At 42.6% G+C, this 15,875-nt stretch overlaps 1 protein-coding gene across 1 annotated transcript in view; it reads right to left on the bottom strand.

Moving 5' to 3' along the window:
• The window catches only part of LOC148430837 (alpha-2-macroglobulin-like protein 1), a 630,872-nt gene that overhangs the window by 310,465 nt on the left and 304,532 nt on the right, over positions 1–15,875 (bottom strand). The window lies entirely within an intron of this gene.

Genomic DNA, 15,875 nt, shown 5'->3' with positions numbered 1-15,875 from the left:
TACTAACCTCATCCCACACAGTGATTACACAAGACTGAGAAACCATCAGAAACATGGAGTACCATCACATCCTCACACACACTTACACAGGCTCTGACCTTACTCAGGAATCACTAACCTCATCACACACAGTGATTACACAAGACTGAGAAACCATCAGTAACATGGAGTACCATCACAGCCTCATACACACTTACTCAGGAATTACTAACCTCATCACACACAGTGATTACACAAGACTGAGAAACCATCAGTAACATGGAGTACCATCACATCCTCACACACACTTACTCAGGAATTACTAACCTCATCACACACAGTGATTACACAAGACTGAGAAACCATCAGTAACATGGAGTACCATCACACCCTCACACACACTTACACAGGATCTGACCTTACTCAGGAATCACTAACCTCATCACACACAGTGATTACACAAGACTGAGAAACCATCAGTAACATGGAGTACCATCACGCCTCATACACACTTACACAGGCTCTGACCTTACTCAGGAATTACTAACCTCATCACACACAGTGATTACACAAGACTGAGATACCATCAGTAACATGGAGTACCATCACATCCTCACACACACTTACTCAGGAATTACTAACCTCATCACACACAGTGATTACACAAGACTGAGAAACCATCAGTAACATGGAGTACATCACATCCTCTCACACTTACACAGGCTCTGACCTTACCCAGGAATTACTAACCTCATCACACACAGTGATTACACAAGACTGAGATTTCATCAGTAACATGGAGTACCATCACAGCCTCACACACACTTTCACAAGTTCTGACCTTACTCAGGGATTACTAACCTCATCACATGCAGTGATTACACAAGACTGAGATACCTTCAGTAACATGGAGTACCATCACAGCCTCACACACACTTACACAGGCTCTGACCTTACTCAGGGATTACTAACCTCATCACACGCAGTGATTACACAAGACTGAGAAACCATCAGTAACATGGAGTACCATCACAGTCTCACACACACTTGCACAGGCTCTGACCTTACTCAGGAATCACTAACCTCATCACACACAGTGATTACACAAGACTGAGATACCATCAGTAACATGGAGTACCATCACAGCCTCACACGCACTTACACAGGCTCTGACCTTACTCAGGAATTACTAACCTCATCACATGCAGTGATTACACAAGACTGAGAGACCATCGGTAACATGGAGTACCATCACATCCTCACACACTTACACAGGCTCTGACCTTACTCAGGAATCATTAACCTCATCACATGCAGTGATTACACAAGACTGAGAAACCATCAGTAACATGGAGTATATCACAGCCTCACACACACTTACACAGGCTCTGACCTTATCCAGGAATTACTAACCTCATCACACACAGTGATTACACAAGAATGAGATTTCATCAGTAACATGGAGTACCATCACAGCCTCACACACACTTACACAAGTTCTGACCTTACTCAGGGATTACTAACCTCATCACATGCAGTGATTACACAAGACTGAGATACCATCAGTAACATGGAGTACCATCACAGCCTCACACACACTTACACAGGCTCTGACCTTACTCAGGGATTACTAACCTCATCACACGCAGTGATTACACAAGACTGAGACACCATCAGTAACATGGAGTACCTTCACAGTCTCACACACACTTACACAGGCTCTGACCTTACTCAGGAATTTCTAACCACATCACACACAGTGATTACACAAGACTGAGAAACCATCAGTAACATGGAGTACCATCACGTCCTCACAAACACTTACACAGGCTCTGACCTTACTCAGGATTTACTAACCTCATTACACACAGTGATTACAAAAGACTGAGAAACCATCAGTAACGTGGAGTACCATCACATCCTCACACACACTTACACAGCTCTGACCTTACTCAGGAATTACTAACCTCATCACACGCAGTGATTACACAAGACTGAGAAACCATCAGTAACATGGAGTACCATCACATCCTCACACACACTTACACAAGCTCTGACCTTACTCAGGAATTACTAACCTCATCAAACACAGAGATTACACAAGACTGAGATACCATCTGTAACATGGAGTACCATCACAGCATCATGCACACTTACACAGCTCTGACTTTACTCAGAAATTACTAACCTCATCCCAAACAGTGATTACACAAGACTGAGACACCATCAGTAACATGGAGTACCATCACATCCTCACACACACTTACACAGGCTCTGACCTTACTCAGGAATCACTAACCTCATCACACACAGTGATTACACAAGACTGAGAAACCATCAGTAACATGGAGTACCATCGCAGCCTCATACACACTTACACAGGCTCTGACCTTACTCATAAATTGCTAACCTCATCACACACAGTGATTACACAAGACTGAGATACCATCAGTAACATGGAGTACCATCGCAGCCTCATACACACTTACACAGGCTCTGACCTTACTCATAAATTGCTAACCTCATCACACACAGTGATTACACAAGACTGAGATACCATCAGTAACATGGAGTACCATCTCAGCCTCACACGCACTTACACAGGCTCTGACCTTACTCAGGAATTACTAACCTCATCACATGCAGTGATTACACAAGACTGAGAAACCATCAGTAACATGGAGTACCATCACAGCCTCACACACACTTACACAGGCTCTGACCTTACTCAGGAATTTCTAACCACATCACACACAATGATTACACAAGACTGAGAAACCATCAGTAACATGGAGTACCATAACGTCCTCACACACAGTTACACAGGCTCTGACCTTACTCAGGAATTACTAACCTCATCAAACACAGAGATTACACAAGACTGAGATACCATCTGTAACATGGAGTACCATCACAGCATCACGCACACTTACACAGCTCTGACTTTACTCAGAAATTACTAACCTCATCACACACAGTGATTACACAAGACTGAGACACCATCAGTAACATGGAGTACCATCACATCCTCACACACACTTACACAGGCTCTGACCTTACTCAGGAATTACTAACCTCATCACACACAGTGATTACACAAGACTGAGAAACCATCAGTAACATGGAGTACCATCACAGCCTCACACACACTTACACAGGCTCTGACCTTACTCAGGAATTTCTAACCACATCACACACAGTGATTACACAAGACTGAGAAACCATCAGTAACATGGAGTACCATCACGTCCTCACACACACTTTCACAGGCTCTGACCTTACTCAGGAATCACTAACCTCATCACACACAGTGATTACACAAGACTGAGAAACCATCAGTAACATGGAGTACCATCGCAGCCTCATACACACTTACACAGGCTCTGACCTTACTCAGGATTTACTATCCTCATTACACACAGTGATTACAAAAGACTGAGAAACCATCAGTAACGTGGAGTACCATCACATCCTCACACACACTTACACAGCTCTGACCTTACTCAGGAATTACTAACCTCATCACACGCAGTGATTACACAAGACTGAGAAACCATCAGTAACATGGAGTACCATCACATCCTCACACACACTTACACAAGCTCTGACCTTACTCAGGAATTACTAACCTCATCAAACACAGAGATTACACAAGACTGAGATACCATCTGTAACATGGAGTACCATCACATCCTCACACACACTTACACAGCTCTGACCTTACTCAGGAATTACTAACCTCATCACACGCAGTGATTACACAAGACTGAGAAACCATCAGTAACATGGAGTACCATCACATCCTCACACACACTTACACAAGCTCTGACCTTACTCAGGAATTACTAACCTCATCAAACACAGAGATTACACAAGACTGAGACACCATCAGTAACATGGAGTACCATCACATCCTCACACACACTTACACAGCTCTGACTTTACTCAGAAATTACTAACCTCATCCCACACAGTGATTACACAAGACTGAGACACCATCAGTAACATGGAGTACCATCACATCCTCACACACACTTACACAGGCTCTGACCTTACTCAGGAATTACTAACCTCATCACACACAGTGATTACACAAGACTGAGAAACCATCAGTAACATGGAGTACCATCACATCCTCACACACACTTACACAGGCTCTGACCTTACTCAGGAATCACTAACCTCATCACACACAGTGATTACACAAGACTGAGAAACCATCAGTAACATGGAGTACCATCGAAGCCTCATACACACTTACACAGGCTCTGACCTTACTCATAAATTGCTAACCTCATCACACACAGTGATTACACAAGACTGAGATACCATCAGTAACATGGAGTACCATCACAGCCTCACACGCACTTACACAGGCTCTGACCTTACTCAGGAATTACTAACCTCATCACATGCAGTGATTACACAAGACTGAGAAACCATCAGTAACATGGAGTACCATCACAGCCTCACACACACTTACACAGGCTCTGACCTTACTCAGGAATTTCTAACCACATCACACACAATGATTACACAAGACTGAGAAACCATCAGTAACATGGAGTACCATAACGTCCTCACACACAGTTACACAGGCTCTGACCTTACTCAGGAATCACTAACCTCATCACACACAGTGATTACACAAGACTGAGAAACAATCAGTAACATGGAGTACCATCGCAGCCTCATACACACTTACACAGGCTCTGACCTTACTCAGGATTTACTAAACTCATTACACACAATGATTACAAAAGACTGAGAAACCATCAGTAACGTGGAGTACCATCACATCCTCACACACACTTACACAGCTCTGACCTTACTCAGGAATTACTAACCTCATCAGACGCAGTGATTACACAAGACTGAGAAACCATCAGTAACATGGAGTACCATCACATCCTCACACACACTTACTCAAGCTCTGACCTTACTCAGGAATTACTAACCTCATCAAACACAGAGATTACACAAGACTGAGATACCATCTGTAACATGGAGTACCATCACAGCATCACGCACACTTACACAGCTCTGACTTTACTCAGAAATTACTAACCTCATCACACACAGTGATTACACAAGACTGAGACACCATCAGTAACATGGAGTACCATCACATCCTCACACACACTTACACAGGCTCTGACCTTACTCAGGAATTACTAACCTCATCACACACAGTGATTACACAAGACTGTGAAACCATCAGTAACATGGAGTACCATCACATCCTCATACACACTGACACAGGCTCTGACCTTACTCAGGAATCACTAACCTCATCACACACAGTGATTACACAAGACTGAGATACCATCAGTAACATGGAGTACCATCACAGCCTCACACGCACTTACACAGGCTCTGACCTTACTCTGGAATTACTAACCTCATCACATGCAGTGATTACACAAGACTGAGAAACCATCAGTAACATGGAGTACCATCACAGCCTCACACACACTTACACAGGCTCTGACCTTACTCAGGAATTTCTAACCACATCACACACAATGATTACACAAGACTGAGAAACCATCAATAACATGGAGTACCATAACGTCCTCACACACAGTTACACAGGCTCTGACCTTACTCAGGAATCACTAACCTCTTCACACACAGTGATTACACAAGACTGACAGACCATCAGTAACATGGAGTACCATCGCAGCCTCATACACACTTACACAGGCTCTGACCTTACTCAGGATTTACTAACCTCATTACACACAGTGATTACAAAAGACTGAGAAACCATCAGTAACGTGGAGTACCATCACATCCTCACACACACTTACACAGCTCTGACCTTACTCAGGAATTACTAACCTCATCAGACGCAGTGATTACACAAGACTGAGAAACCATCAGTAACATGGAGTACCATCACATCCTCACACACACTTACACAAGCTCTGACCTTACTCAGGAATTACTAACCTCATCAAACACAGAGATTACACAAGACTGAGATACCATCTGTAACATGGAGTACCATCACAGCATCACGCACACTTACACAGCTCTGACTTTACTCAGAAATTACTAACCTCATCACACACAATGATTACACAAGACTGAGACACCATCAGAAACATGGAGTACCATCACATCCTCACACACACTTACACAGGCTCTGACCTTACTCAGGAATCACTAACCTCATCACACACAGTGATTACACAAGACTGAGAAACCATCAGAAACATGGAGTACCATCACAGCCTCACATGCACTTACACAGGCTCTGACCTTACTCAGGAATTACTAACCTCATCACATGCAGTGATTACACAAGACTGAGAAACCATCAGTAACATGGAGTACCATCACAGCCTCACACACACTTACACAGGCTCTGACCTTACTCAGGAATTTCTAACCACATCACACACAGTGATTACACAAGACTGAGAAACCATCAGTAACATGGAGTACCATCACGTCCTCATACACACTTTCACAGGCTCTGACCTTACTCAGGAATCACTAACCTCATCACACACAGTGATTACACAAGACTGAGAAACCATCAGTAACATGGAGTACCATCGCAGCCTCACACACACTTACACAGGCTCTGACCTTACTCAGGATTTACTATCCTCATTACACACAGTGATTACAAAAGACCGAGAAACCATCAGTAACGTGGAGCACCATCACATCCTCACACACACTTACACAGCTCTGACCTTACTCAGGAATTACTAACCTCATCACACGCAGTGATTACACAAGACTGAGAAACTATCAGTAACATGGAGTACCATCACATCCTCACACACACTTACACAAGCTCTGACCTTACTCAGGAATTACTAACCTCATCAAACACAGAGATTACACAAGACTGAGATACCATCTGTAACATGGAGTACCATCACAGCATCACGCACACTTACACAGCTCTGACTTTACTCAGAAATTACTAACCTCATCACACACAGTGATTACACAAGACTGAGAAACCATCAGTAACATGGAGTACCATCACGTCCTCACACACACTTTCACAGGCTCTGACCTTACTCAGGAATCACTAACCTCATCACACACAGTGATTACACAAGACTGAGAAACCATCAGTAACATGGAGTACCATCGCAGCCTCATACACACTTACACAGGCTCTGACCTTACTCAGGATTTACTATCCTCATTACACACAGTGATTACAAAAGACTGAGAAACCATCAGTAACGTGGAGTACCATCACATCCTCACACACACTTACACAGCTCTGACCTTACTCAGGAATTACTAACCTCATCAGACGCAGTGATTACACAAGACTGAGAAACCATCAGTAACGTGGAGTACCATCACATCCTCACACACACTTACACAAGCTCTGACCTTACTCAGGAATTACTAACCTCATCAAACACAGAGATTACACAAGACTGAGATACCATCTGTAACATGGAGTACCATCACAGCATCACGCACACTTACACAGCTCTGACTTTACTCAGAAATTACTAACCTCATCACACACAGTGATTACACAAGACTGAGACACCATCAGTAACATGGAGTACCATCACATCCTCACACACACTTACACAGGCTCTGACCTTACTCAGGAATTACTAACCTCATCACACACAGTGATTACACAAGACTGAGAAACCATCAGTAACATGGAGTACCATCACATCCTCACACACACTTACACAGGCTCTGACCTTACTCAGGAATCACTAACCTCATCACACACAGTGATTACACAAGACTGAGAAACCATCAGTAACATGGAGTACCATCGCAGCCTCATACACTCTTACACAGGCTCTGACCTTACTCAGGAATTACTAACCTCATCACACACAGTGATTACACAAGACTGAGATACCATCAGTAACATGGAGTACCATCACAGCCTCACACGCACTTACACAGGCTCTGACCTTACTCAGGAATTACTAACATCATCACACGCAGTAACTACACAAGCTGCGTATGGCATCGCAGTGGATAATTTATGCATGCCCCTGTAACGGCGTTCAAACGCAATGGCACGCCCAGGTCCGGTTCTACCATTACGCATGGTACGCAGCTGAGTAGGGCGACACATAGTGGAGGGCACCTCAGCTGCGTACCATGCGGGCCGTGGGCAGTCTGTGTGGCTGTGACACACCTGCACCTTGTGTAGCGCTGACTGGACTGAGTTCGGTCAGCACTACACAGTGCCAAACACACAGCTGCTGATGACGGCAGCTGTGCGTTTGTTTAGCAGCCAATGAGAATCAGTCAGACTCTCATTGGCTGTTAAGCCCACTACCAGAGCCATCTTCCGGCTCACGCAGTGGGTAATGGGAGAGCCGTTTCTCCCATCATGCAAAGCGGCCTGGAGGACGGACGGAGGAGCTGATAGCAATGGTGGGACCAGGAGCGGGGTTTCAGGCAAGTGGGTTTGTTTTATTTTTATTACGTGTGTCTTTACTAGGGGGGACTACTACTGGGGACAATACAAGAGGGGATTACTACTCTGGGCACTACAAGGGGGGGCTACTACTGGGGGCACTACAAGGAGGACTACTACTGGGGGCACTACAAGGGGGGCTACTACTGGGGGCACTACAAGGGGTGGTTACTACTGGGGGCTCTACAAGGGGGGCTACTACTGGGGGCACTACAAGGGGGGCTACTACTGGGGCACTACTACTGGGGGCACTAAAAGCGGGGCAACTACTGGGGGCATTACAAGGGGGGCTACTATTGGGAGCACTACAAGGGGGGGCTACAAGGAGGGGCTACTACTGGGGGCACTACAAGGGGGGCTACTACTGGGGGCACTACAAGGGGGGATTACTACTGGGGGCACTTCAAGGGGGGCTACTACTGGGGGCACTACAAGGGGGCTACTACTTGGGGCACTACAATGGGGGTTACTACTGGGGGAACAACAAAGGGGATTACTACTGGGGGCACTACAAGGGGGGCTACTAGGGGCACTACAATGGGGGCTACTAGTGGGGGCACTACAAGGGGGATTACTACTTGGGGCACTACAAGGGAGGATTACTGCTGGGGCATTACAAGGGGGGATAACTACTGGGGGCACTACAAGGGAGGATTACTACTGGGGGATTACAAGGGGGGATTACTATTGGAGGCGCTACAAGGGAGGATTACTACTGGGGGCACTACAAGGGAGGATTACTACTGGGGGCACTACAAGGGAGGATTACTACTTGGGGCACTACAAGGGAGGATTACTGCTGGGGCATTACAAGGGGGGATAACTACTGGGGGCACTACAAGGGAGGATTACTACTGGGGGCATTACAAGGGGGGATTACTGCTGGAGGCACTACAAGGGGGGACTACTACTGGGGGCACTACAAGGGGGGATTACTACTGGGGGCACTACAAGGGATGATTACTACTGGGGGCACTACAAGGTAGGATTACTACTGGGGGCACTACAAGGGGGAATTACTACTGGAGGAACTACAAGGGGGGAGTACTACTAGGGACACTACAAGGGGGAGGACCGCTACTGGGGGCACTATATAAAGGGCAATACTGGGGGTACTGCATAGGGGGGTTAACTACAACTGGGGCCACTGTTTAAAGGGCACTGCATAAGGGGTACCAATATTGGGGGCACTGTATGGGGGGACTACTACTGGGGGCACAAGGGGCACTGCACAGGAAGGACCACTACCGGGGGCACTGTAGGGACACTGCATAGGGGGGGCGCCAAAAAATATACTCGCTTACAAAAAAATTTGGGATAGGGCCGGCCCTGGCCACGCCTGTATTTCCCCAACCACCCCCCTGTCACCTCCCACAAATGGTACTTCCTGTGTATCACTCTGCGATTGGTCACTGTAGTCACTGCGATCGCAGTCTTGATTGCAGTGGAGTGTTCGTGCATGCGCAGAACACAACAAGCAGCCGATTGCGTGTGTATTCTCAGTTGTGATCCTTGCTGAACCAGACCCAATGTACTATGGATGATGGTAAAGACAATATCACGCTATATGTAGGACTGAGACTATGGGGTAAATTTACTAAAGTGAGAGTTTTTAGAAGTGAGTTTTAAAGTGATGTTGCCCATAGCAACCAATAAGATTCTACTTAACATTTAACTAGCACCTTATAGAAGATAATAGCTAGAATCTGATTGGTTGCTATGGGCAACATCACTTTTAAAACTCACTTTTAAAACTCTCACTTTAGTAAATTTACACCTATAACTCCAAAATGGATGAACAAAAATCCTGTTGAGAATAGTAATTTAGACTAAAATGATTTACTTGAACCGTATATTACGTACTGGTAATACCAGATGGGTACTATGTGAGGGAATCGGTATGAATAACCGTCGGATGAGAGCCCGGGGGTCGAAATCCCGAAGCCGGCATGCCGAACAGCCCAGATCCCAACGGAGGTAAGTAAAGTACCTAACCCTCCCCTTTCCCCTTCCTAACCTTAACTCTCCTTTAGGGGTGCCTAATCCTAACCCCCTCTATTGCCTAACCCTAACCTACCCCCTGGGGTGCCTAAACCTAACCCCCCCTCACTGCAACCTAAACCAAACCCTCCCATGGGATGCCTAACCCTAACCCACCCCTCTATTGCCTAACCCTAACCTACCCCCTGGGGTGCCTAAACCTAACCCTGCCTCCCTGCAGCCTAAACCAAACCCTCCCATGGGGGTGCCTAACCCTAACCTCCCCCTGGGGGTGCCTAACCCTATACCCCCCTTACCTTAGCCAAATCCTCCCCGTGGGTGTACCTAACCCTAAGTCCCCCCAGGGGTCCCTAAACCTATCCCCCATCCCCATCATTGGACGATCAGTTCGGCGTCCTGTTGGGGTACCGGCTTCGAGATTAACATAGGCGTCAGTATTTCGACACCTATGTTAGATCCTTTGCCGGGTTTACACTGTCGGGACTGTGAACCGCAGCCGCAAGACTGCATCCCCTATGTGAGGATATGGGGTTACAGACCACCCAGGCACTGTAGCAATGGTGGTTTGTAGAACAGAATGGGTGACAGACACCACATCGCACACTTCTGTAATACAATCCAACACTTCCACATGATAGTTCCCAAGACTAATCCCTGGCAAAACAAAGAGAAATTGAAACCTGGCGCTCCACTGTAGGGTTACAATACAAAATTATAGAAAATAATGAACATTTTCATAAAATTATATAAAACAAGGGGTACTTAATTTTCTCAAAGCCATTAGATATTCTTGCGATCCAGTTTTTCTTATGTCAAAAGTCTGTACATACAGTAAAAGAAAGAAATATAACAGTAGTGTTCTCTGATTCTCAACCACAATGTTTTGCAATTAAAGGGAAAGAGGGGCAGAGTCCCAAATGTCACTTCCCAAACCAATTTCACAGCCACGTATAGAGGTTTAAAGATGAAACACCCGGGGTGAAGTTTTAGAAATCAGCAATGCTCACATTCAAAGCTTACATCAAAAGATATGTTTGAAATCATATAAAGGTATCTTTTATTCTTCACGATTTTTCATCACACTTCCTCAATCACCACATATCCGTATTTATGGGCAAAAAAGCTTACATGTATGCTTACATATAAATGGCACTTTGTATTCATATAGCAGTTTCTTTAAATTTCTTCAAAGTCACAGATGTCACTCCCACTCCAAAAAATGGGTATAAGGATATTTATTCAAAAATAAAACAAATGCACACACAAAAAAAATCATTAAAATTATGCTAAGATCATATTCTGAATACCAGGATGCTGTTAAAAATTTTCACTCCAATACAGTACAGAACCAAAAAGGGGCCCCAAAAAAGTTCCTACCGCAGGAGGGAATCACTGGTAGAAGATGGATCTATTCATATAACACGATGCCACCAAAATGGGACTTCCATTTTACTAATATTAAAAATTAGAGTAATATTAAAAGTATTATTATTTAAAATATTACAAAAAGAGTTTAAATCATCCTCATTGCCATGCCAAATAAAAATAATGTTGTCTATATATTTTTTCCATAACTTAATATTAGACATGTATACATTATTTTTCCAAATGTGGTTCTCTTCCCAAAAACCCATAAAAATATTTGCGTATGCTGGCGCAAATTTGGTGCCCATTGCGGTACCTTGTATTTGTTGATAAAATTGATCTTTATACCAAAAAAAGTTATTTTTTAATATAAAATCTATAGCCTCTAGTAAAAATTGTATTTTGTTTATATCCATATCACTTTTTTCAAGGTTTTGTTTTACTGCATTTATTCCAATTTGGTGGTCTATAATGGAATATAAGGAACTCACATCTGCCATAATTAAAAAAAATCATCATTCGTCCAATTTATATTTATTAATTCATTAATGGTATTAATGGTATCTTTTAGATATGATTATATTTTTCAAACTTCAGGTTGGAGGTGATGATCCACGTACTGAGAAAGGTTAGCTGTTACAGAGTCAGTTCCTGCCACGATAGGTCTTCCTGGAGGATTTAATAAATCCTTATGGATTTTTGGCAGTATATAAAATACTGATAAGGTGGGGTTCTCATTAATGATAAATTTCATTTCTTTCTCAGTGATAGTACCATTATCAAAAAATCTTTTTTTCAAAATTTTCAATTCTTTTTCTGTTTTGGCACTAACATCCCCTCGTAGGATTTTATAAGTTGTTCTATCTTTTAATTGCCACATCACTTCTTTATCATAATCTACTTTGTTTAATATAACTATTCCCCCACCTTTATCAGCCTGTTTAATTATAATATTTTCATTGGTTTCCAGAGTTTCCAATGCTTTTCTTTCTGCTTTCGTAATATTCGGATATTTGTTTCATTTGGGTACAATTTGTTTTAAATATTCACTCACCAATTTACTGAAGGTCTCCACAGAGCATATATGTAGGATTAAATGTAGATTTAGGTTTAAAGATATCTCTCACTTCCGAGCTGGCTTGCTTTTGTGTGATAAAATATATTTTTAATGATAGATTACGAGTAAATTTCTGTAGGTCTCTATATGTACTGAATTGTTGATGTTATTGTCCGGTGCATATTTTAGACCCCGTTGTAATACTGTGGTTTCATCTTTTGATAGTATATGGGAACTTAAATTAAATATCCTACTATCTTTCTGTGGTAAAGGGTCTCCATTTAGTTCCATAATTGGATTGATAATGGTATTTTGATCCATTCATTTTTCTTTCTTTTTTACTCCCTTTGCTCTTTTCCCCCTCCTTTTCCTTTTATAATAAATTACTGTTTTTGGGAGTACTTCTTCCTGGCTCGACCTAAAAAATCCTCATTTCTCAATGTATCAAATCTGTTCCTGTGGACCAATGGGCTCGATTCTCCCTTATTCCACTCATCTTTGATAATGTAATCTCTAAAGTTTGTTTCTTTAAATCTCCTAGGATAAAAATTATCTCTTCTACTTGTTGGATGAATATATTTTTCCATTTTATATCTTCCTTCTCTACTTCTGTCATAGGTCTGTCTATATTGGTAATCATCCTTTCTTCTCCTACTCTCGCCATTGTATTTCCCATATTCTTTTCTATATGGTGCAGTATTCCATCTATTCCTGTTTCTGTAATTCTGCGGACTTGTTAATACTTTTCTATCTATTTTTTTTCTTTTTTAAATCAGTTCTTTTATAAGGAGTTGTTTCTGATTTCTCAGTAATTATGCTGGATGAGCAACTACAGATCCTTTCTCTGGGATTAATCATCAAATATTCTTTATTATTTTTCGTGTCTATTGGAAATTTGTCTCTAATATATTTTCTATGTTTACGCTGGATGATCTCTTTTTCTTTCATCTTAATTTTATATTCTAAATCTTCCTCTAAGGTTTTATATTCCTCCATCTTTCTAAGTGGCTCTACTGCTACTGTTAACCTATTGATATCTTCCTCTATTCTTTCTAAGGATTTTTTTCTTTCTCTTATGATTAGCTCCATTAACACGAATGAGCATGAGTCTATAATATGTTTCCAAGCAATTTTAAACTCCAATAACTCCATAGAGTTCGTGGGCTCTTTTTTTTTATAACCAGGCCTTTTGGGATTAATTGATCTGCTAGATATTTTTCCAGAGTAGCTATTTCCCACCATAACTTGCTTTCCTTTGTTAACAAGCTCTCTAATTGATACATAATCTCATCTAGTGTTTCTTCCATGTGTTCTTCCTGTACATCTAAATTGGTCACATTAATCTTATCAAATATATTTTCCAGTATAGTTTTTCTTTTTTTCTCTGTATCCCAACATCCTGCTGCAAACCACACAGATAACCAAACAAAGATACACAATATAATAGTGAAATATTGCGCTGGAAAGGAGAAGCTCAGGATTCTGTCCAGTGTTATCAAAACTGGACTAATAACAATGATTATAACAAAGAGAAATTGAAACCTGGTGCTCCACTGTAGGGTTACAATACAAAATTATAGAAAATAATAATGAACATTTTCATGAAATTATATAAAACAAGTTTCTTAAGTTTCTTAAGTTTCTCAAAGTCATTAGATCTTCTTGCGATCCAGTTTTTTTTAATGTCAAAAGTCCGTACATACAGTAAAAGAAAGAAATATAACAGTAGTGTTCTCTGTTTCTCAACCACAATGTTTTTCAATTAAGGGGAGAGAGGGGCAGAGTCCCAAACATCACTTCCCAGACCAATTTCACAGCCACGTGTAGAGGTTTAAAGATGAAACACCCGGGGTGAAGCTTTAGAAATCAGCAATGCTCACATTCAAAGCTTACATCAAAAGATATATTTTTTTTTATTCTCTCTCTCTTTTTCTCTCTCTCTTTCTCTTTCTCTCTCCCTCTCTGTCTTTCTCTCCCTCCCTCTCCTCTCTCTCTTTCTTTCCCTCCCTCTCCCACTCCCTCTCCCTCCCTCCCTCGCCCCCTCTCTCCCTCCCTCTCCCCCTCTCTCTCCCTCCCTCTCTCTTTTTCTCTCTCTCTCTCTTTCACTCTTTTTCTCTCTCTCTTTCTCTTTCTCTCTCCCTCTCTCTTTCTCTCTCCTTCTCCCCCTCTCTCTCTCCCTCCCTCTCCCCCTCTCTCTCCCTCCCTCTCTCCCTCTCCACCTCTCTCTCTCTCCCTCTCCCCCTCTCTCTCTTTCTTTTTCTCCCTCTGTCTGTGTTTGTTTTTGTTGTTATGGAGGCTCTGTTCAAGATTTATACAGTTTATTTGTTTTCAAATGGTTTTGATGGAAACTGTTCTTTTTCCACAGTCCTACCACCACCACCATGATCAACACCACCACCTTCAATGTCCGACAATTCATAGTATAAGCAGTGCGCACTGTGTAACAATTGGAAGACACCAGGCCCGGAAATTACAGTCCTCCCTCACAGATAAGCAACATGCAGATGTGCTGATATACAGCATCCGATATGTAGAGGGATCTCCAGCCCATGGAGCTGAGGGAAAAGGCTCACCGGTCCAGCAATGGAATCCTCAGCAGAGAAAACCTGCAGACCGCTGACAAATAGAGATGCACTGAGGTATACTGCATCTGTGGGGTCTTATACGCAGGATCGTCATTGGCCCTAGGAAGCGTGAATAGGTCACAGGAGTAATACGGGCTATTGCGTTTCGTTCTACCAAGCAGAACTTTTTCACGGCTGGTTGTATCTGTGTCCTGTGTGTTCTTATATAGTGGTACAATCAGGATGAATTGATAAAGGCTGAATCTGCAGCACATGTAGCTGATTTGTTGAAAACAAATGTTATTTTATTTAAACAAAGATGCTGAATAGTTGTACTTCTGTAAGTTCATTAAATCGTCATCGGACATAAGGCTTTTGAAAGAATCTCAATATAATTAACAACATTTATTTGAAAGGATATATAAATCATTACAGATGACTAATACATTTATAAATATGATGGAAG

The sequence above is a fragment of the Taudactylus pleione genome, unplaced genomic scaffold (assembly GCF_031769625.1).
Source record: "Taudactylus pleione unplaced genomic scaffold, aTauple2 ptg003137l, whole genome shotgun sequence".
Classification (NCBI taxonomy): domain Eukaryota; kingdom Metazoa; phylum Chordata; class Amphibia; order Anura; family Myobatrachidae; genus Taudactylus; species Taudactylus pleione.
This window is presented reverse-complemented; position numbering and strand designations above follow the sequence as displayed.